Source organism: Amblyomma americanum, chromosome 2, assembly GCF_052857255.1.
Source record: "Amblyomma americanum isolate KBUSLIRL-KWMA chromosome 2, ASM5285725v1, whole genome shotgun sequence".
Taxonomy (NCBI): domain Eukaryota; kingdom Metazoa; phylum Arthropoda; class Arachnida; order Ixodida; family Ixodidae; genus Amblyomma; species Amblyomma americanum.
Genome location: NC_135498.1, coordinates 146,218,275 through 146,241,817, shown reverse-complemented (window position 1 = coordinate 146,241,817; position 23,543 = coordinate 146,218,275). Strand labels below are relative to the sequence as shown.

At 46.9% G+C, this 23,543-nt stretch overlaps 1 long non-coding RNA gene and 1 pseudogene across 2 annotated transcripts in view; one reads left to right on the top strand and one right to left on the bottom strand.

Annotated features, from left to right (window-relative positions):
* The window catches only part of LOC144121869 (uncharacterized), a 114,453-nt gene that overhangs the window by 55,632 nt on the left and 35,278 nt on the right, over positions 1-23,543 (bottom strand). The gene's annotated exons all lie outside the window — the stretch shown is intronic.
* On the top strand, positions 11,168-16,595 carry LOC144119156 (uncharacterized; annotated as a pseudogene).

Genomic DNA, 23,543 nt, shown 5'->3' with positions numbered 1-23,543 from the left:
CAAAAGCAACTCAGGCTATGAGGGACGCAGTAGTGAAGGGCTCCGGAAATTTCGACCACCTGGCGTTCTTCAACGTGCACTGACATAGCATAGTACATCAGCCTCTAGAATTTCGCCTCCATCGAAACTCGACCAGCACGGCCGGGATCGAACCCACGTCTTTTGGGCCAGCAGCTGAGTGCCATAACCACTCGGCCACTGCGGCGGCTCGCATGCTCCCATGCTATTTATGCAAAGCTCCATGCAGCTAGGATAAAATGTACGCACAGGACTTGTGTAACGAACTGTGGACAACAAGGGCATAAATTAATCATTAATGACATAAAGTTAGCAATCCATTTCTTCTTCCTCACTTCTGATCTGTAGTCAGTAGAAGTTTCAAGCAACGGCTTTTCGTTTATGGACCTCATGTAAGCATCCTGGTAATGATGCCAAGACAGGCATGTTTGCCTGCTATGGTGCACATGAAATGGTTGTAATACAAGCAAAGGGACCACACAGTCACTGCTCTCGTGTCACTAAAAGTGTGCATCATTAATGACAGGATGTTGTTAATGCAGTCTGGCAGTGCAGGCCCTCTGAAAGGCGTCACCGACCTTACACATGTACTGCATACCATAGCACCATGCATGTACGTACTACGGCGGAAAATCTTCAAGCGCCGACCAATCGTTAAAAAGGATGACGTTAACGATTGGTCGACGCTTGAAAATTTTCCGCCATGAACATACCTGACCAGACAGGTTTCCGTCGAACCCTGGATTTCATGTACGTACTACGTACGACAGTACAGTACCACAGCAACGTGTGGGCAGCTGAGACGTGCACTAAAATGTGCCTCGAACATGCAATGCTAAACATAGACAAGCGTAACCACAAACAAGCACCTCAAACACACACCAAATCTGGATTAAAGCCATACCGCTAGAGAACACACCACCTTACTCTCAAAAAAAGCTGTTCAAATCTTAGTTTGTGCTCACCACCGGTCCAAGATATCACCTGGAAAGGAGAAGGGTCCAACATAAAGAAACACAAAATGAACAAAGAAACTGTACCAGCAGGTATCAAACATTATCTCTCAAGCACACCTTTCATAACAGCGATAGAGTTTCCTCCGCACTTTCCGCAAGAAAAAAAAGGGGGGGCACGCGAGCGCAGGGCAGCATTATTTCTTTTTCTAGCCCATCCTAACGTATGTCTTGTCTTAGTACGCCTAGTACAGCAAAAAGGTAGAAAACAATGCAATAGCCTTGTTGCAACAGCCATCGGAAGACGCAAACGCCAAATGAAGGGTGGTGCATATCACTCTTTTCGAGGGTCATGCCGCAGTAGGACGGAACACATCGCTCGCCCGAGACCAGACACGCATAGAGCAAATAGCAACACGCCACTTACCAGAGACCCGGAGGCAGGAGACAAACGCATAGAACAAACGCTACTGCAGCCGGCCGGCAGTAGGTTGGATCATCGCCATCATCGCCTCTTCTAGGATGTTTAGATCGGTTGGGTCAAGCGGGCGTCTGGGTTCAAGACTTATTTATGGAAAAAAAACAAAGATAACGTTTGACGTCATATCCGCCGAGCAAAGAAACCTGTCCTCCTTTCCACTTATGCTCCGGGCGCGCATGCGCAGTTGAGCAGAGTTTGTTCTCTTGAAGTTCAAGTCACACTTGCCACTTCACATGTGCAGTTGGTGTCTTGTGGAACTGTACCTTGCCTGCATCACCCACAAGCGCTTCTTTTCAACCTGTTTTCTCAGTACCAGGCGAATTCTCACATGCTCCACAGAGGGTGGCACATATCGTGAAAGAGGAAAATTGTTCCCAAAGGCGATATATCTACAGCGCTGGCTCGTGTACAATTGAGCACAGTATACAGCAGCTGTGTAAGGAAATCTTAAACCCAGTTTGTGCGATACTCAATTGAATTGCACTAAAGAACACTAGACCCAGCCGCACCAAAACACTAGAACGGGCTACACCAAAAGCACCAGACCGGGCCACACCAAAAGTAAAGTACCAGACCGAGCCACACCAAGAGCACCAGATCGGGGTCACACCAAAAGCACCAGACCGGGTCACACCACAACCCGTGTCTGAATTTCTGCCGTGGTGTAAACACCAGAAACGGTCACACCAGAAACACTACACCGGGTCAAACCAGAACCCGTGTCTGAAAAGCCACTGTGGTGTAAACACCAGACACGGTCTGGTGTTTTTTTCAACTGGGTGAATATATATATATATATATATATGAAAAGACGGTTTCCAGGGTACGTAGCTTATAAGAAGAGGGCACAGGTGAAAAGCACTTTATTACTAACGTTTCGGCTGGTGTCCGGCTTTCGTCAGAGTAAAGGCCGGACCCCGGCCGAAACATTAGTAATAAAGTGCTTTTCACCTGTGCCCTATTCTTATAAGCTATATATATATATATATATATATATATATATATATATATATATATATATATATATATACACGGCTGTCCAATCTGCTGCTCTCTTGGGTATTTATGTTTATTATTTGGTGTACGCGAATCTTGGGAGTGTTCACCAGCGCCACCCTCGACTATAGCGGCAGACGTAGCACGTCCTGTAATATATATATATATATATATATATATATATATATATATATATATATATATATATATATAAACATAAATACCCAATAATAAATACCCAATAATAAACATAAATACCCAAGAGAGCAGCAGATTGGACAGCCGTCGCCGTAGCTCAGTTGGTAAGAGCACCGGACGCGATATTCGGAGGTCGTGGGTTCGGATCCCACCGGCGGCATGGTTGTTTTTTCTGCTGCTTTATAATTTTCTTTAAGCGATTTATTAATCTAAGTAATATTATCCCACTGATAAGCACAACACATTAAAAAAAAATAACGTTCCCCTATGCACCTTGGTTTCGGTGACTGTTGGCTCCCTTTATAAGTTTGTCAAACGGGCCCCTCATTTACTTTACCTTGTCTGCTATATATATATATACGAAAACATGAGGTACTTGACTGCTTAAAATAATATACATCGAAGTATACGCTTCGTTTAAGGAAACATTTTTATTTTACTTGACGTTCCTCCGATCGAAATGTCGAGTAAAATTAAAATGTTTCCTTAAACGAAGCTTATACTTCGATATATATATATATATATATATATATATATATATATATATATATATATATATATATATATATATATATATATATATATATATATATATATAGGGTGTCCCAACTTGGACCAAGATTGTAAAAAAACCCAAGCGTTCTTCAGAACTGAAATCATGTGGATGTTGCTCAGGTTTATCTAAAGTTACAGTACCATTTTTTAACGTCCTACTTGAATAATTATTCGATAAATTAGATAACTTCTTAAATATACCTTAAAATGTTCAGGCGTCAAAAGTAAATTTGTGGAACTCCACAAATGTTGTCCAATCCAGACATTTACAGCGAGATAGACTTAGAGTGACCGTTTTAATTCGAGAAAAACAAAAGCCCACGGAGTTAAAAAAAAAAACACATGATAGCGCGCTTCGCGCACCCGAAGGCGCCACATTTACAGCACTCTCATTCTTGCATTGTAAAAAACTTTGCTTGCTTCGCACCTTTCAAGCTGCACGTGACAGAGCTTTGTGTTGTGGTTGGTTCCAAGATAAGCGCCAGTGGGTTCGGGTGGAAGTTGAACAATATCCGGCTCCCGTTTCTGCGGCAATAATTGCGCTACCACGCTAGCAGAATGCACAATGGGTTGCCAGCCGCCGCCAGTGACGTCAGAGCCGAGCAGACTGAAGCCCGTTCTCATAAGCGAAGAGAAGGTGCGGCACTAGCGATGTTTTTTTTTAAAAAATCATGGATGAGAGCGCTGTAATCGCGGCGCATTCGGGCGCACGGAGCGGGCTCTCACGTAATATTTTTAAACTCCGCGGGCTTTCGTTTTTCCCAAATAAGAACGGCCACGCTAAGGCAATCGCGTTGGAAGTGGCTGGGTTGGGCAATAATTGTGGAGTTACTCAACGATGCTATTGGTGCCTCAACGTTTCAAGCTAAATTTTAAAAATTAATTTATCTCGAACGGTTATTCAAGTAGGACGATAAAAAAATAGTACTGTAACTTCAGAAAAACCTTAACAACATGCACGCGATTTCAGTTCTCAAGAACGCTTAGATTTTTTTCAAATCATGGTCCAAGTTAGCTGGGACACCCTGTATATATATATGATCAATTCTGCAAAGCCATCAGTTCATTCTGCCATTCTAAAAAGCCACGTGAAAAGTATTGTAGTGGCTGAAATGAAGAAGTGTGAAAAGTAAAATGAGTTTTGGCATTTCATTAGCATGCAAAACATGATCCTTCACAAACCTCTGCTTTTTTTTTTCTGCTATCTAGGAGCCAGGGCCTGAGCGATCGCAAGACACTGCAGATGATTGTGGCAGGTACTGAAATTTTCCCAAATGGGTTGGTGCAGTTGATGGGAAGAAAGTGCAAATAAGAGCACCGCCGCTTTCCAGTAGCAATTTTTTCATCTATAAAGCACGGTTTATTCAGTGCAGTTTGGTATTATTATAACTTTTACAGACTTTGTACCCATACAGGATTTGTTGATACGTATGTTGCATTATAGATTTTTCAGGGCATATTCTCCATCGTGCTCATGGCTACAGTTGATGGCAAGAACAGGTTTTTAATGGTCAATGTTGACACTCCGGGGCGGCACAGCAATGGAGGCACCTTCAAGGTGCCCACCTTTGAAAAGCTCACCCGCAGCTCTGTCAAAAGGCCAGCACCAGCACGCCATCCCGAAAGTGGAACAGTTGCACCACAAGTCTTTATCGGGGGTGAAGCCTTTCAACTGAGGCAAGATTTCTTGCATCCCTTACCCTGCCTAGAACGTAGAGCCTCGCAAGAGGGTGTTTAACTACAGGCTCAGCAGAGCAAGGAATTGAACGATATTCTGCAAGCTGGGCATGCCTTTATCTGTTATGAGAAAAGAAAACAAAATGCTCTCCTGAACTATAAACTACATAATTTCTGGGATTGTTTCATGAGAGATATTTGTGTCAATCGCTAAATTTACACCAGTATTTTATATAGCACTTGAGGGACTTATAGGAAAAAAAATTTGTCTTAAAGAAAAAGCAGATCAGTGAAAAAGGCCCCCAGCAAGTCAGATATGCTTAGCAGACGCCCGCTTCAGAATTGATGCCCGCTTCAGAATTCTGAACAAGCGTGCTCACCTGTGTACATAAAAAATTATATCGAGTAAATAAGTGTTGCAGCAGCGTTGCGAGCAAGCATGTTGCTGTTGATTCTAGAGAGCGTGCTTCCACAGGCACCGCCGTGCACGCCCTGTGCTTGGTGGTGAGCTAGATTTCTGACCACGGCCAGCACAAAATTCATTTCTAGCAAGCATAACGAGCATTAAAAAATAAACATTCATAGCAATGTAAACATACCTTCTAGGTCGCATCCTACTTCAGTACGGACTTCGGTCCACGCCAGGGCTTTTATTCGCTGATCCTTATAGTCTTCCTCAAAAAGGCCCACAGTATGGGATGCCTTTGAACTGCGCTGATAAAACTATCATTGTATACGAGACGAGCTGCCTTGGAGGACATGGCAATCTCAATTGAGGTTGATCAGGCCTAGCACTCGCGTGCGCGAAGCTTAACAACACAAGAAACAGCGCGGGTGAGGATGACGGACGCGACGGAAGCAGTCTGAGCACCGATTGGCTTCTCCTAGTGGCTGCTTCCAACGGCCGTCAGACACACCTCGGGAAAAATCTGGCTTGTCCAGATCGACGGCGGCCGGCATATTTTTCGACGCCGGTCATCGAGTGCCAGCTGTTGGGCGAAAATCGCTAACTTGCTGCCGTAAAAACATTCCATGTATCCTGGCCTTTAACCGTGTGGATGCTGCGTCCTCCACCACTTCTCTCTAGCAAAACCATGTCAAACTCATTCAGGAGGCTAGCCAGGTCCAAGGCCTCCCTTTCGACAACGGCTGAAGGAATCTTCCAGCCTGGGCCCTTGCCTGAGCAACACAAGCAATTCGAATATGAGCTCGAACAGCCTTGTTTAGTTGCTGGCAATAAAAAAAACGTGGAACAGCAGAATGCAAACGCATACGCAAATACCGAACTCAGATTGTGGCACCAAGCAGCTGAGCCCTTTTGGTGCAACCATTGCCACAGGCGCCAATTATCCTGTGAACTATCTAGCAGGAAAATGATACGGAACAAGCAAACGGTGTTCATGAGCCAGAAACAGGGACTCGGGGTGTCTGGCCCCCATCCTTTGTTGGAAATACCTGCCCCCATTTCCAGACTCATAATGAAAACAAGCATGGTACATATGCTTAACAGGGAAAGAGACCTACCTCTGCAATCTCCAAAATAACCTTTTCTCAGAGACATCTGGAAAATAATCTTTCATCACAGGCATCATGCTTTTGGCATGGCTTTAACTACCATAGCAAACAGGTGCTTACAAACCAAGCATGGAATGGCTACTACTGCTAGTCACTGGAAAAGCAGGAAAAGCAAAGTCCTTTCAGGAGAAAAAGCTACCACCCATAAAGTGCCGTTAAAACAGCAAAAAAGTGCCTGGTTAAAATTGCAAAGGTCTTGTGCATGCTTGACCATTCTAGTGCACTTATTCATGTGTCAAGGCTAGAACATTGAGCTACATTTTTATTGCCTTCAAACACTACGGCTTTTCCGCAACCCATTCATCGGCAATTTAGTATTTCAAGAGCACATGCCAAAAAAAAGTGCTTGGAAACATGTTGTTTGGTGGCAGGAAGCAAGGTTTTAATCTTGTGAGTGCAGCATTTACTCATGCGGTCATAAGCTTCCCGTGTCGTTATTAGCTTCATTGCTTTTTCTGTAAATATGCTGTTTTGGTGCTAAATTATTTCTGTGTATCTTCAATTTTTTACCGATTTTATTGAACGATCTGTACGGCAGTTTAATGGCACGTTGGAAGCGCCGGCGACAGACACTAGCACAAGTAAGCTACCAGCCAGCGAGGCGAGAGACCGGGACAGAAGTGGCAGCGTTTCAGCACGAGCATCCGACAGGCGGCGCAAGCACTTCGTCGTCGTTGCCATCGGTGCTGGACCATCTTCTTCATTCCAACTGCCCCGGCAAAAAGAGAGAGCCATGCTGGCGACTCAAGACGAGGAGATGACGAGGGGGCTGTACTAAGGCTTCAAGTGGCTGACGTGAACGACGTCGCGGCCACGGCGTTGGTGGTCCGAAGAAGGTGTCGTCGGTTCGATAATGTAGTTGACAGGCGAAGTACGCTCTAAGATGCGGTAAGGGCCGATGTGCTTGGCTGAAAATTTGGACATAGCTGGAACAGAGAGCCAGACCAGTGAGCCAGTGGAGAAGTGAACAGCAGGCATGTCTTGATCAGAATCACGGTTGCAGAAGCATTGACGTTCGGCGGTGAAGGAGCGAGCCAACAGGTGGCACTGCTCAGCATGGCGGGTAATGTCAGAAAGGGAAGTATATTCCGAGCTGTCGGGGTTACATACAAGAAGGTTTGCGGCCGAATAAAAGAAAGAACGGGGAAAAGCCAGTGGTTGCTTGAGATGTGGTGTTATATGCACAGGTTACGAACGGAAGAACCTGATCCCAATTATAGTTGTCGGAGCGAATGTACATGGCAGTCATGTCCCCAAGAGTCCAGTTAAAGCGTTCGGTGAGGCCATTGGTTTGAGGGTGGTAAGTGGTAGGGGTGCGGTGGACTGTGTGGCACGCAGCGAGAAGCTCGTGAAGAACTTCAGACAAGAAAACCCGACCGCGGCCACTGAGAAGTTCTCGAGGAGCACGTGAAGCAGGACAAAGTAATGAAGAAGGAAGAAGGCTACATCGTGAGCAGCAGCTGCAGGTAGGGCAGCGGTCTCAGCATACAGAGTGAGGTGGTCCACGGCGACTATGATCCATTGATTCCCAGCGGTCGTGAAGGGAAGTGGCCCATATAGGTCGATGCCCACACGATCGAAAGGGCGAGCCGGACACGGTATTTGCTGTAATGGGGCAGTCGAAGGGCGAGGTGTCGACTTCCGCTGCTGACAGGCAGTACAGGAGCGAACATAGCGACGAACGAAGTTGTACATGCCCCGCCGATAGTACGTCTGTCGTAGTTGCTCATACGGTTTCACCGAGCCAGCGTAAGCCCTGAGAGTCGGCATAGTGGTGTTCACAAATCTCAGGTCGGAGATATCGGGGAATCACGAGAAGCCACTTTCGGCCGTCTGGACGATAGTTGCGGCGGTACAGAAGATCGCTGCGGAGGGCAAAAAGGGGAACCTTGGCGACGAAGGGCTCGAGAGAAGGAGACCGTAGAGTGTACACGAAGTACGTCGAGCAAAGGTGAAATCCATGGATCTTGGCGTTGTTGTCCATGGCAGTGAGCGCTGCGAGTAGGGAATCAGAAAGCGGCGAAGAGTGCGCAGGAGAGGGCAGTGGCGAGCGCGACAAGGCGTCGGAGTGCTTGCGGCCCTTACCGGTAAACTACGGTAATATCCAATTCCTGAAGACGGAGGGCCCAGCGGCCAAGGCGGCCCAAGGAATCTTTGAGTGAGGCCAACCAGCGCAAGGCGTGGTGATCAGCGACGACGGTGAACGGGCGGCCATATAAGTATGGGCGGAATTTTGTGAGAGCCCTCACTACGGCGAGACACTCCTTTCCTATCACGGTGTAGTTCGAATCTGCTTTGGTGAGGGCATGGCTGGCATACACAACGATGTATTCAGCGAATTTGGGCTTGCGCTGGGCAAGGACAGCACCGAAGCCGATTCCACTTGCGTTGGTGTGCACCTCAGTAGGGGCAAGGAGCTACACGCGGAGAGCAGTGTCGAGAGCGCAGTGAATGGAGCGCTCGAAAATGTCCGAAGACAGCGGGTGATTTGGAGTAGCGCCACGTAGGGTGAGCGCAGCGACGTTGGCACTGGAGATCACATCAGTGTCCAAGGAAGAGATCAAGTCAGCAGTTTCAAAATGGCCGAGGCACTCGCCACAGAGCAGGGAGAGCACGAAGAATGAGGTGCTAGAGACGAGGATGGCGGCAGCACCATGGTAAATGTCGATGCCGGCGAAGGGAAGAGAGGTGTCGGTGAGAGGCAAGGACGGGGGAAGGCATGAAGAGAACGGTGGCATCAGAAACGGAGGCAGCGCAAACAGGGATGAAGACGGCACTGTCAGGGGGAATGTCAGTGTCCTCGGCGACAACAAGCTTAGCACGGCGAATCGGAGGCTCGTCGAAGGGTGCTTCGCAGAGCGGAGAGAAGTCGACGTGCACTCGGGCGCATTCAATGACGGCACTGTGAAGGGATAGAAAATCCCATCCAGTATGACGTCATGGGGGCTTGCACGGAGGACTAAAATTTCGACAACATATAAAACATCGGTGATGACAACGTGTCCTGTGCAAGTGGCAGAAGGATGAAAGGGCTCGGCACTGGCTATACGGAGTGAGAGTACAGAAGATGGGGTGGTAACTTTTCGAAGCGAGTGGCAGAAGTTTTCGTTAATTACAGAAACGGTGGCCCAGTGTTCACAAGCGCAAGGGTCTTGAGGCCGTCTACAAACACATGAAGATTCGGCAGCAAAAAGGCAACGACTTAAGCAGGGCGATGAGTGCGCAGTTTGTGCTCCAGGAACTGCGGCTACTAGTTTTCCATATCGGTGGGGACGTTGCGATGCCTCATGGGCGACAAGGAACGTTAGCGAGGGGAAGGCGAGCGGTGGGAAACATAGGGCTGGCGATCGAGTGCATTTTCAGGAGAGGTCCCCTGAGGTGGAGATCCGAAAGGTGGGCGAAAGATGCGGTCTGTATCTGCGTAGTCCGGCAGAGGGTAGACAGGCGCATGTTGAGTACGTCGACAGAGGCGCGACGTGGCCAGGAAGACCGCAGGCATAGCATATCGGTCTATCGGTAGCAAGAGGTACGGGGATCGATACCCCACACCTCCACCAAATGTAGGGCGGTTTATTGGCACGTTGGAAGTGCCAGCGACAAAGAACCTAGCACAAGTAATCTTCGAGCCAGCGAGGCGAGAGACCGGGACAGAAGCGTAGCATTCTAGCATGAGCATCCGACAGGCGGCGCAAGCACTTCGTCGTCGTTGGCATCGGTGGTGGACCATCTTCTTCATTCGAGATCCATTGGCTTTTTTTCTGCATGCCCTTTTTGTCAGTTGTGATAACTTCAATCCGTTATTTTAACTTAAGGGGAGACACGGGTCTTTCGGGCCGAAAAATGCAGAAAAAAATCAGTTTTCTAAAAATGTTTTCGAAATCAGCAGCTATCTATCTACCTATCTGCTAAATTTCTCACCTCTAGTTCAGTAATTTGGTCATAATACCAACTTATATAATCCGTGTCGCCATAATTTGAGCTGAAATCTGCGCCGAAACGGCAGTTTTCTGCAGCGCGTAGCGTCCGTATCATGCGCGGCACCGTAACCATCTTGGTCGCATTTGAATTGAAAGAGCCGCCTGTTGCCTTCAATTTCCCACCAGTGCTGCTTCCTACCGCCCGTTGGTTGGCAACGAAATAGTAAAAAAGAAAAGTGGCATTCGAAATCCTATTGGCTGTCGCGGCAGACGTGACAGCAGGTTGTCATCTGATTGGTGGAGCTGGCTGGCAGCGTCTGCTCGGCGCGCCCGGGCCGCGGGATGACGCGACTCTGTGCCGGACCAGGGAGCTCAAGAAACACACAACGATGCCGGGTTCCACGCGCAAGGTGCATTCAAGGCATAAATATGGTGGCAAGAAAAGGAAGAAGTCGCTCGTCGATAACTTCAAAATGCACCATGCTCCAACTGTGTGCCGACTGACGAAACTCCTGCGCCGAACTATAGTGCCTAGAATATACTGGCTGGTGTGCCGAGCACGAGCACTGCGCAATGCGAGATGGTGGCGCCGTTTGCAATGAAAGCCCACCGATGGCGACAGAGGGCGCTGCTTGTCGGGAGGGTGTAAGGTGCCTTAATGTGCGCGCCCTCTCGGAGGGTGGAGTCATTCTGTGAAGGGGTCAGTGTCTCCTTCCGACCGCCGGCCGCCATTGCGCTCCCCACATTTCGTTACGGTCGGTCGAGAGAGACACGTGCACGGCGTTTTCTGGTCCAAAATGCCCGGGTGTTGCGTGCCCCAGTGCACGAACCACTCACGGAATGACTGGAAGATGTTCCGATTTCCTCAAGAATCGAAAAGATGACTCCTCTGGCTGGTTAAGGTCAAGCGCGACAAGTGGCAACCCACGGACCAGTCCTGTGTGTGCAGCGTAAGATATGCCATTTCTGCATTCGTGGTTATTCGTTCATTTGTGTGCTTTTTCCCGCAGCATGTTCGTCTTGTGTCCTTGATATCTGGCACATATGCATGCGTGTGTAACTTGTTTATTTCTGGATAACACAAAATGCTGTTTTTAATCGCTTGTTGCACACCGGCTGCAAGAGCGTCAAGATGTACAGTATGCGCACGTTGTGCGCTCTTTGTGACTGGCGCCTCGTACAATTTGATTTTGTGCTTAGCTGGAAGAGCATACGCATGGCGCAGTAGAATGTAAGGTGAGCTTTAAGCTTGCCTTTCACATAATGGCATACGGATCGTGTTGACGTGTTTTCCCGTCGTTATTCTTGTGCCGCTGTCCAACTCGGGCGGTACTTGGTGTCCGTGCGTGTTCATGCGTGTGTTTGTGTGTGGGGGGATGAAACCTATGACCACGCATGACACATGTATGGTCATGACAAGCATGTCATGTCATGAATCAGCATGACTCATTTAGTAACAATTAATTGGTGGTTACTGTTATATATAGAAGCCACGTAGTTGTGCATTGGGCATGAGTAATTTGATCATGCATTGTCTGTGTGTTCGCTATTTTTTCCCCTACCCGATGATCGGCGAATTATTTGAATATTGGATACGAGATGATGGATGAGGATTTCAAGGCTACCTGTCCGTTTAACGACAAATTTATTTTGGGCGGTGACAGAATTAAACGAAAAAGAGAGCTGTTGTGTTTGGGCTCCGCGAACTTTGCGGACAGCATGACGCCGGTGTTGACCTACAACACTGCCTTTTTGAGCATACATATAACAGGGTGCCACTTTTTATATTTAACCCTTTATGGGATACCGGGACACATGGGTCCCGCTTTTTACTCTCACGAAAAACCTCCGTACGCGGCAGCGGGTGAATTTCTGGGCAACAGTCTTGTCGCGCTATCTATCTCGAGTCTTTGACAACGCTTGTGCGACTAAGTTTTAGGATTTCCTGTAGATGGCACCACCAGCATTCACAGCTGAACTTTTTCCTTTGTGAAGATTCGTGCCGGTAAAAATTGCTCCCGCTTGTTCGCGCCCAAAAAGATTTCGAAATGAATGGTAAGTTTTTCCTTTTCTGTCCTTCAAGGGAAATACTTGGTGCATGCCCTAAACGATTTATTAGGTAGTCAGAATCGCAGAGTGCCCGAAAAAGAGGTCTCTATGAGCGCCAGAGCCGGATTGACGCGATCGAAAACACTAAGAGAACGTGAAGGGTGCGCTCCAGGGGGCATAATTTTTGCACACAGTATGCTGAAAGTATGCTACGACTAACAAAGTAAGCTGTCGATGTTGATAATTCTAAGTTTCGTTTCGTTTACGAATTCGCAGGGGGCTCGCTTACGCGGGATGAAGCGCTGGCGCTCTACTTCAGTTTGCCTGACGAGTCTGAGACTAGTGAAGACGAGGCCCAAAGCAGCGAGGACGACTTTGTCCCTGAGCTAGCGCCGTCGGATTTGAGCTTTGAAGACGACGAAATCGAAGCTGGTCCATCAAAGAGCAAGCGCCAACGGCGGTCTACTCCTTCAAAAAAAGGTTTCAGGAGGAAACGGAATGCGCTCCTGCTGGATCAAGGTGGAGAGAGTGCGCCAGAAGAGGAGGAGGTCGGCAGTGCATGGACTACAAATGAACCGCTAAGTACAGTTCAAAGCCCAAAGACATGAGATTCTCAAACCTCCCAAAAGGCGCCAGCACGCGCAGTTGATGCATTCACGCTCTATTTTGATGATGAGATGATTGAATTCATAGTTGAGCAGACCAACCTCTTCGGTGCAAAGAAGTACCCAAGGAAGTGGCAAATTTTGACAAAGGAAGAGTTACGAGCGTATTTTGGTGTACTGCTGTTGATGAGCGTGTGCCCAAGGCACCACCTGTATCAGTATTGGAGCCGTGACCCTCTCTTTCATTGTGAAGAAATTTCAAAGCTGATGTCCTTCAAACGATTTCAGCAAATTATGAACTCGCTTCGTGTGAATGACACAACGAAAGAAAAAAAGAGAGGAGAAGAGGGATATGACCGTCTGGCCAAGGTGCGCACTCTTATTACAAAGCTGAACCAAAAGTTTCAAGAAGAATACACTCCTTCCTGTCATCAATCAATTGATGAAAGCATGATCGCTTTCAAAGGAAGGTCAAGCATGAAGCAGTACCTTCCTTTGAAACCGATCAAACGTGGGTACAAAGTGTGGTGCAGGGCAGACGCACAGACTGGTTACCTGCTCCAGTTCCAGGTATACGAGGGAAAAAATGAGCAGCGGCCCGCAGGCCAAAGCTTAGGCGAGTATGTCGTCCTTTCCCTTTCTGAAAGCGTAGAGCCTGGCACACAGCTCTACTTCGATAACTATTTCACGTCTACACCGCTCATGCAAACGCTTGCCCAGAAGGGTATCTTGGCCGCGGGTACCGTCCGTGTCAACAGGAAGGACCTTCCTGACGATCTAAAGAAAAACAACAAGCTTCAGAAGGGAGAGTACCTGTGGCGCAGCAAAGGCAATGTCTCAGCATACCAATGGCATGATTCAAAGAACGTTCATGTCCTATCTAATTTTCACGACCCGAACGAAACTGAAGAAGTCCAGAGAAAACTTTCTAATGGTTCATCAGTGGGTGTGGTCTGCCCCAAAGCGGTCGCTGACTACAACCGTTGGATGGGAGCCGTAGACAAGTTCGACCAGAAAAGAAACTCCTATGCGGCTGACAGGCGATCGAAAAAGTCGTGGTATCGCATATTTTATTTTCTTTTTGACTCATCAGTTGTAAACAGCTTCATTCAGCATAGTGGCAACAGCGACATGAGCTACATGTGGTTTCGGCTCGTTCTGGGACGGCAGCTGATCAACGGGCAAACATTCCGACACTACAGGTCTGTTGGGCCGTTCCGCAAGAACAAAGGTGGCACTAAGAGCGGCCAAAAAATGGTCGGAATTGCAGACGAAGTAAGGTTTGCAGGTACTGGTCACAACCAACGGAAAGTGCCAAACAGGCGTAGATGTAGGTGGTGTTCCACCTCCGGGAGTGAAACGCGCACGAAGTTTGTGTGTGGTGTGTGTAATGTACCACTGTGTGCAACCTGCTTCGGCCCCTTCCACCAACAATGACAGAACTAACCACAGCTTGGTGCTCGCGTGAGTCAATGGGACAGTGTTGTCCCACTTTTTCAAAAGGACATGTGCCAATGGGACACATGCGTCCCACTTTTTTTCATTAAACTATTGCTGCTATTGTTCTGAAATTTCTTCCATATCATTTCTGAAGATGCCTAGACCCGAAAAATGTGTAGTTTTTTTCTCTATGTTACGGAAATTATAGGTGAACCCACAAAGGGTTAAAAAGATTTCTTAGCTCACTACCCTTGTTCCACCTCTCAGTATAAGCAAGAAGCTTTAATATTTTAATTTGGAAAGTGCACACGCCTTCCGTTCATATTGTAGAATTTTCTCACACTGTCCCTGTTTCTTCAGAGAAAGCCGACAGTCTTTGGCTTCTTCCTGATTATATTTTAGCGAGCCCCTAAATTTCCCTTATCACTGTTCATGAAACTCCCTGTGCGTGTTAGTTATTTCGGGCTGTTTAGAAGGTTAGCGTGAAGCCTTTTTAATTTAAAAAGTGGTAAGCTGGTGTCACCATTGCGTGCTTCCGTGCTGCAGGCACATTTTGAAGAAAGCGCTTTTGAGCAGAACCGGGCGGACGGCTGGAAAAAATTGAAGCCCAATGCTGTGCCAATGCTCTTCTCGTTCAGAGGTAAGAAGCCACATATTTTCGCACTAACTAAAGTTTGCGTAGCTTGTTTTTGTTCCTGTTCCTTCTTGCAGTCTTTGCCGGTTTGTTGCTCTCTCTAGCTTAGCACTCATATGACCAGCCATCCTTAGTCACATGGAGCGATTATCCAGGTGTTTCTTCAGAGACAGAAAAGACGCACTTTACAGCAAGACGCTCTTCATACCACCGGTCAATGAAATAGCTCGTTTCCTCTATTTTTATGGAGAGATGAATCAACCGCATCTGCCATCCAGAGGCATCCTACTGACAATTTCGTACTTTGTTTAATTTTCATTCTATATGTAGCATAACTCGGATCATGTTCGTTCATAATAAAAGAATGTACCCGCTAAGATGCAATGTCTATGGTTTCTCTTTTTTTCCAGCGATGCCTAAGCACGGAAATCCGCCAAAAGAAAGGCTTTTACCACAAGGGGCACTTGCGGCAGAAGAAGGAACACATACTATGCAGGATCAACCCAGTGCTTCTGATACCTCACCGACAGACATTCAAGACCAGCATGCCAACGACATGGCTGATATACCAGAGGCAGCAAATCAAGAATTGCTGCCAGTGCCGAGTGATGGCACGGAGATGACTCAACGTCACATGAACAACTTACCTCGCCCAAGTTCCACGCCGGAAACCTCAGTTCCTGCCACAGATTCTCAGCAAGTTGCCGGCCCACTCAGTGCAACCCGTGACGAATTGTTGGGAGGGAAGTGCAGTAACAGCTCGTGTGCTGAAGTGAATAAACAGCTTGGTGACATGAAGAGAAAGTACGTGAAACTTCACAAAGTTCATAGCAAGGCAAGTGCTACAAATCAGTCAATTAAAAAGAAGCTTCAAAAGTTGGAAAAGTTGGAAACCCTATCACGGAACAGCAACCAAGGTGCCGCGTTGTCGTCGAAAACAATTAAGCAAGCCCTTCAGATAAAGTTCGCGAGTGGAACATCAGGCTATGAAACCCTGAGAAAACTTCGGTACTTTCTGCCTTCCAATAAGACTTTTGTCCGTCGTCTTCAAGGGCTCAAGTTCCTGCCAGGGATTTTAACTGAAGTGATTGACGTGCTCAGAGTAAAAGCAGAGGGCATAGAAGACATTGAAAGAGATTGCATACTCTATCTCGATGAAATGAAAATTGCCCACAGATATGAGCTCGATTGTCCTGAAGACGTCGTGTTTGGAGGAAAAACACTCCCAGCAGAGCCAGATGAACCTGCCTGTCATTGCTTAGTGTTTATGGTCGGAGGATTGAACTCAAGGTGGAAGCAGATTATTGCATACCATTTTACAGGAAGCTCGGTCGATGGCTGTCTGCTCAAGCATTTTATGCTCACAATCGTGCAGCTTTGCACAGATATTTCTCTCGGCGTTCTTGCAGTGTCCCCTGACATGGGATCCTCCAACAGAGTGATGTGGCGCGAGTTAGGTTTTTCCAATCACAGGAATTCTAAAACGGTGTGCTCGATCCACCATCCTGTGCTTGAGGCAATGGAACTCTTTTACACAGCGGATGCCGCACACGTGATAAAAAATATTCGGGGTCAGCTTTTGAACTCGATTGCCTTTACATTAAACAATGCAACTGTCTGCCACCGTGGCTTACCCTCCAACAAAGAGAAGGTGGAGCATGTGCGTGCTGTCATGGAATATGACTGTGACAGAGAACTTAAAATTGCGGCCAAACTTTCGGAAGTGCATGTCAGCAAAGGACACTTTACGAAAATGAAGGTCGGCATAGCAGTTCAGTTTTTCAATGAATCGCCAGCTGCCATTTGTTGCTTAATAAGAGAAAAAGTGCTCAAGCCAGAAGCTGAAACCACAGCACGGTACCACACAAAATGGTACTAACTGATGTCCTCACGACATCCATCAGTTGCACTTAGTTGACGAGACATGGTAAAGTACCACGAAGGCCTGGACACGTTGCGCCTGGCATTAGAGATCATTCAAAGCATGCAGATAGGCAGCACGTCCCAGTGGAAGCCCTCACAGGCAGGACTCATGATAGCAACAACAGTGGTCCTTCGTTTGCAAGATGTTGTACTTAAAATGGATGGCTGCAAGTTCTTCCTCACCGGGAGACTGCTGCAGGACTACCTAGAGAATCTTTTTTCTGTTGTGCGCCACAGGAAACCCGTTCCAAACGCATACGACATGAAATGTGCTCTGAAGCTTATGTGTCAGTCAATTCTTGCACACGCCAGCGACCTCAAGTTATGGGACGGATGATTATGAGTACCTGGTCAACATGATTTCTCAAGGAAAAAGAGAGTGTGCTGAAGACGTTCAAGAAGAAATTGATGATGTTGAAATTCTTTTCATTGAAGCACTGACTTCAGTTGAGTGCAGCATTTTGCACCATATTGGTGGCTTTCTTGTGAAAGGAATTTAAAAAAAAAAACGAAAAACTGCGAGCAGTGCAGGGCTGCAATGCTGGGCTCGACGAGCCATAAGCATGCATATTTAGCTACACTAAAAGAGAATGTTCGTGATGGTAAGAACTTATGTTATCTGAGCGCTGCATTTATGAGCTTGCTCACATCCTGCAAAGAGCACTTTAAAGGAATCACGTCCTGGACTGACAACCTGTTCACCCTGAAGTCTCCTCTAAAGGCTGTAACAGAATATTTAATCAAGAGGGCTCATTGCAGTCTGGAGGCACGCCAGCGACAAAAGGATTCTCTGGAACACATGCTAATACCAAGTTATGCAAGAGTAAGGCTACGCATTCACCTGCGCCAGCTCGAAGCTGAGAATTAGTAGGCATGGAAGCAAGACATGCGCTGCAGTTGATTTGCAGTGAGTTTTAGCGCTTGTTGTTTTTGAAATCCTTAATGTTCCCCAACCAAATAAACAAGCTATCACATCGGAAATCGCTATCTATTGAATGCACTTTTTCTCAGTGTTGAGAAGCCGTATGGCCACTTCATTTTAGCAGCATCGATGACCGGTTTATAGCAATTACCAGTGGACAATATATTCAAGCAGAAAATATGCTAAACGGCTTTATAGTCAATTACTATTTGAAAGTCATGATTTAGTGCTATATAAGCCGCATGTAAGGCCCCAACTAATCTGGTATGCACTCAATATTTTGTTTACCCTCATCTGCATATTTACAGTAAGGCAAAAGAATTAAAAAAAATTAAGAATAACTATGGAAGCACTGCTAAACAGATTACGGCCACAAAATAAAATAAAATGTTCAATTAAAGCTAAGATAAAAATGCACCAGAAATGATTCATTTCGTAGTATTAGCGTTTACCATCTCACCGAACAAATATAAATTACGTTTTGAACTACAATGAAGCAATAAAAGCGGCCCGGATGTATAGGCTCCGTAGTTATCGCGCTCGACTGCTGATCCTGAGGACATGAGAGCTACCCAGCTGTGGCGGCCGAGTTTGTATAGAGGTTAAATGCATGGTGCTGTGTACTAGTTCGGTATCGGTGCATGTTAATAAAACCTCAGGTGGTCGAAATTTCCGATGCCCTTTACCACGGACCCATCACACCCGATGCACGAAATCAAAAAGAAAGACCGTGGATGTGATATTGGTTGAAATATGCGACGTTAAAAAACTCGAAAATATCAGCACAGGTAACAGACACAAACAGGTAGCACAGACAGACAGGCAAAACAGACACAAATGAAAAGCTGCCACATACAGCAGTTTCAGTGACCCCGAAACAACCATTCAACATTGGTAGAACATCACTTACACACAGCCTCGTTTCAACCGCAGAGTAATTATTCGACTGTTACGATCATTGCTTTCTACTCAGCATTGCAGCATTCAGCCCGTAAATGGGCTAACTGATGACTCGTTCGAAAACAAGATTTGAAAGTAGGGTGTGCGATGACAATTATTCTTTTGTCCCGTGGCGGCACGAGGTTTATTAAACAAATTCGGGTTTCAGCTGGCAGCCAAACAGTCCTTACGCTTCGGTTGAAGGCACGAAACTCACACACAGACACAGCAAAAGATGGCAACACTTGAGCCTGCGTATGTTCCGTGCCTTTAACCAAGGTGAACAGTCACCAACTAGCCCAATAAGACGTTCTTTTAAGATCTGCGCGGCTGGCGTGGACGGCAGTTTTCTGCTGCCAGCAAGTCCAGTTGGAAATTCCGGTTTAAAAATAAAAATGACAGAATATTAAATTGATACCTTCACACTGCCGATGCGAAAATTTCGTGTTCTTGACATTTCATTAAAGCAGCACACGCTATCAAAACGAACTGTACATGAAGCTGCGCGACGCCCATTGACTGCCTACGAAGCGGGCATCATAATGGCAAACGCTGTAGCAGACGACGCGGTTGTCTTCACCCTGCACATCGGCGGAGGGGAGCGCACCATCGAGGCACCCTAGGAGGGTGCTGCCACAGCAGACGACGAGGTTTTCTCGCTTCAGAAGGTAGCAATCTAGCTGGTCTTTTGCATGCAGGATTAACCTGCTGGTGCGCATATTTTTTGTTGAGCGAGGTATTGTGTTTGTTGTCCTGTATGGCTGCTTGCAATGGAAGTCATCGCGTCTGCTCCTGCCTGTAGTTCTGTGATTTCGTCAAAACGCACGCGTTCTGTGGTGCGCGTTTTTGTCGTGCAGTAAAATCATGGACTGAGCTCCCGATTGTTCTTTTCACGTGCCCATCACTCAACGAGCTACATGTCACGACACAAAAAGATGTCAAAACCAAAGCGACCATGCAAAGAGACTTGCTTTAGAGTGCCATTGTGTTAAGGCAGTTACCGCTCGAACAAGGAGCATGTTTCCATATGTTTACCGCACCACTTGATGCTACACGGTTTACAGAATGGGAACGAAACTATGGCCGGTGAATTCATTCACGAGTCGACTCACTCGGGCTCATTTCAGATCATGATCTGAGCCATGGAGTGAGTCCGGATTCACATTCAGATCATGTTCTGAGCCGTGAGTGAGCCCGGACTCATGTGCATATCATGATCTGAGATGTGAAGGAGTTCGGGCTCGCGTTCAGATCACGATGTCAGTCGTGAGTCCGGGCTCACATTCAGGTCACGATGTGAATCGCGAATACGGGCTCACATTCAGATCATGATCTGAGCCGCGGTGAGAGTGGGTCGTGTTCAGTCCGGTACTAAGTGGGCCTGTCAAATCAAACAAGTCCATGATGTAAGGTTGAGCAATCCCATGATCCCAAGTAAATCCATGACGCCGATTGGGCATGAGTTTATAACGTTCATAAATGCATTTCCTGCGCACTGGCAATACTGAATAGCTTTTGGTCGAGATGATGGTGTAGAGCAATTTTATTGTTTCGTGGTGCTGCACACTAGAACATTGCTAAAATGCAAGAAAAGTTGCTGCCGCACTTGGTTTCGTTAGGTATTAGCTATAGCTTGCTGTATCGCGGTTGTCCTAGCAATTCGTTTGCTGTTTAATTGGTTGCAGAACACATTCAGAGGCCTGAGATTTTTACAACCCGCGAGCAGCACCTACAGGCCTCTGAGCCTGGCCAGGCTATAGGCTAGCTGCAGTTAAGAGCTCATCGCATCACTGTGTCCTTAGCATTTTAGGCACGTAACATGAGCTGTTGGGCGTAAAGACTATTCATCTGTCCTTTATGTGAGTTTAAAGGAGTCCTGAGTAAAGGGGAGCCTGGGTTACAGGGATGCTGGAACAGGGGGGGCAGGGGGGGGGGGCCCGAGCCTCCCCAAGTATTCTCATGAGGAGGCTCAGCCACTGCCCCACCTGAATTCCTGCCTTGTTTACATTTTTTTGCTGTAAACTAATACCCCTGTCACACGGGACGTTGAATGTCATTCGCAGCGAATGACATTAAGTTTGAATGGAGTTTTTTTCGCTGCTACACGGGCACAGTCAATGACATTCACAGCTAACGACATTCGCCCATTGAATGAGTTTCCCGAACTCATGCACGCGCGACCTGTGTAATCTCGACGACAGCGGCTTGGCGAAAAATTACAAAACTGATTAGTGATAACAAAACGTATTCAAAGAAAACTTTATTTTAATTGCTGCAATGAACTTTTGGATCATTTATTGATGTAAAATAAGGTATTTGAAGCGATTTGCGCAACTACACTCTTGTTCCCAGTCGCCGCCAGTTACTGTAGAGACGGCCGCGCTTGTTTACAAACCGTCCTCCATTTTGCCTGAGTAGCGTGGTCGTCACTCCATTTGCCTTCAGTGCTCGCAATGGAAAACAACTCTGCAGCTTCGCCAGCACAGCAGAAGGCATGTTGGACTGACGACGAAACGCGGTCACTAATTAAAGTGTGGCAAGACCACCTGAGCGATTTGCGCAGCACGAAACGCAACATGCGCGTATATATTTCCATTGCGGAGTGCCTGTGTGCACAGGGTATTCAAAAGACTGTGAAGGAAATAAAATCCAAGATTGAAAACCTTGGAAACAGGTACCGGTAAGTGGCACCCTTCATTTTGTTTTGCCTTACAGTGCGCTGCTCATTCACCGCAGGAGTGCTGTTATCAGATGCGAGGCTGCACACCTGCATCGTCGATCGATTTTTTTCGCGTGACGAACCTCTGAGGGTATTGAGCAGCTTGTGCTAGAGCACCACGTTTTAAAACAGTACGAAAAACAGTCGTGCTATTGTGTTTCGCCGTTCACTCGGCGCTAATTAAAGTAATGTGTCACCATTCTATATTCATGCCTTTAGTCGTGACTGAACATACGCCGCTACGATGTAGTGATATCTGCGTTTCCTGAAGGCAGGTTTGCAAATGCTTAATGCATTTGTGCGTAATATTTATCGCACAACTTCCGTCTAATTTTTTAGTTCTTTTTGCAAGGCATCTTGACTTTTACCTTGAATCTCGGATGCCAAACCTTTTCTAAACCATTCCCCGTGGCGACTGCCTGGTGCATAAAACATGGGCACATAAATTCATTTTGCGCAGAAGCATTGAGCTGGTCCTAGTGGAAGCAGTAGTAATAGTGTAAGCATTGAAAGTAACATACATGCAACACATTGCTCGGCAGATCAACAGTGACTGCATGTTGAGAAGAGGTGATCGTTTTCCTAGCAGCAGTCATGTAGAGTCCTCTGCAGCTTACAAAGACCACTGCAACAAAGTCGTACGTTTCTTGCAGGTTGCTGAGCCGAAAAACAACGGGACAAGGTGCCATCACGAGGCGCTTCTACAAAGATATTTCCCAATTTCTTGGCTGCTTGCCTGTCAACGACAGCAGCCTAGTAGACGAGACAATTGGTGGCGATGGTGCCACTGTTCAGATGGTAAGTACGCTTCTGTAGCTCAATGCAGGGCTCCTAGCTGTGAACCCAGCGTGAGGAAGACCTCTTCTGTTTTCTGTAACTTATCAGGAAGCAGACGCATTGATCCTCTATGGCGTGACACATGGAAACTTGGCATATTTATTCATTACTCACAGCGCCGCTTGCGAATGAGTAAAGATGTACACATGAATGAAAATTTCCCATGAGAAATGTCACACTCACCACAAAATGCTAAAGTAGCGTCGAATATTCAATATAGGAATTGGTTTATTACGCCTGTTCAGATTGTGAAGGCTGCATGCAACAGGTAATTATTTCTCAGGTACTTAAAAAAATTAAGTGTTTGCTTGAGCTGCGTACGTATCGTTGGAAGCACAAATATGTTTACATGCAGTATATTTTTTGCTTTTACAGATAATTGATAGCATGCAAAATGGCACAACAGCACTATCAGGTGACGAAGAATCTGAAACAGATGCCACTGCTGGTCGGACACCTCCGGCACCAGCACACGAAGTGCTGTTCGAGTCTACTGCACTGCCCTCGTCCTCTTCATCACAAACAGCCGACACAGAGGACAGCAGCAGGGCCCAACCAGTGGCAGCAAGTCGCCGAGCCGCAAAACCAAGCCGGCATGCCACCCAAAAGAGTCTGCTGGCGGAGCTGGTGAACACAAACCGGCAGTTGTGCTCCGACATCAAAGAAAGCCGGAAAGAAGAAATGGAGCTTCGCAGAATGGAGCTGGATATTCTCCGCGAATCAGCCGCCACAGAAAAACGCTTGACTGAAGCGCTTCTTAAATACTTAGAAAAATAAGTGTCTTCTTGAGCTGCGTGTGTATCAGTGGGATTATTGGGCCAGTTTCCAGAAGTATTCGGCAAGTGCGGCCCTTACATCTTGGCCTTCAGTGGTGCAAGCATCAGTGTTGTGCGAGGGCTGCTCGTACAATGCATTGTAGTTGTGCACGTCCTGCACCCACTGCTCCTCCACATTATCTCGAAAGGCTTCGCAGATGTTGTGCAGCGTGCAGGACGCCCTAATGGCCTGTTCTGCATTCAGCAGTTTACATTCCATTCTCTTCATGATAAACCTGAAGTGGGCATTCACACGACCAAACGCATTCTCCACAATTCGCCTTGACCTT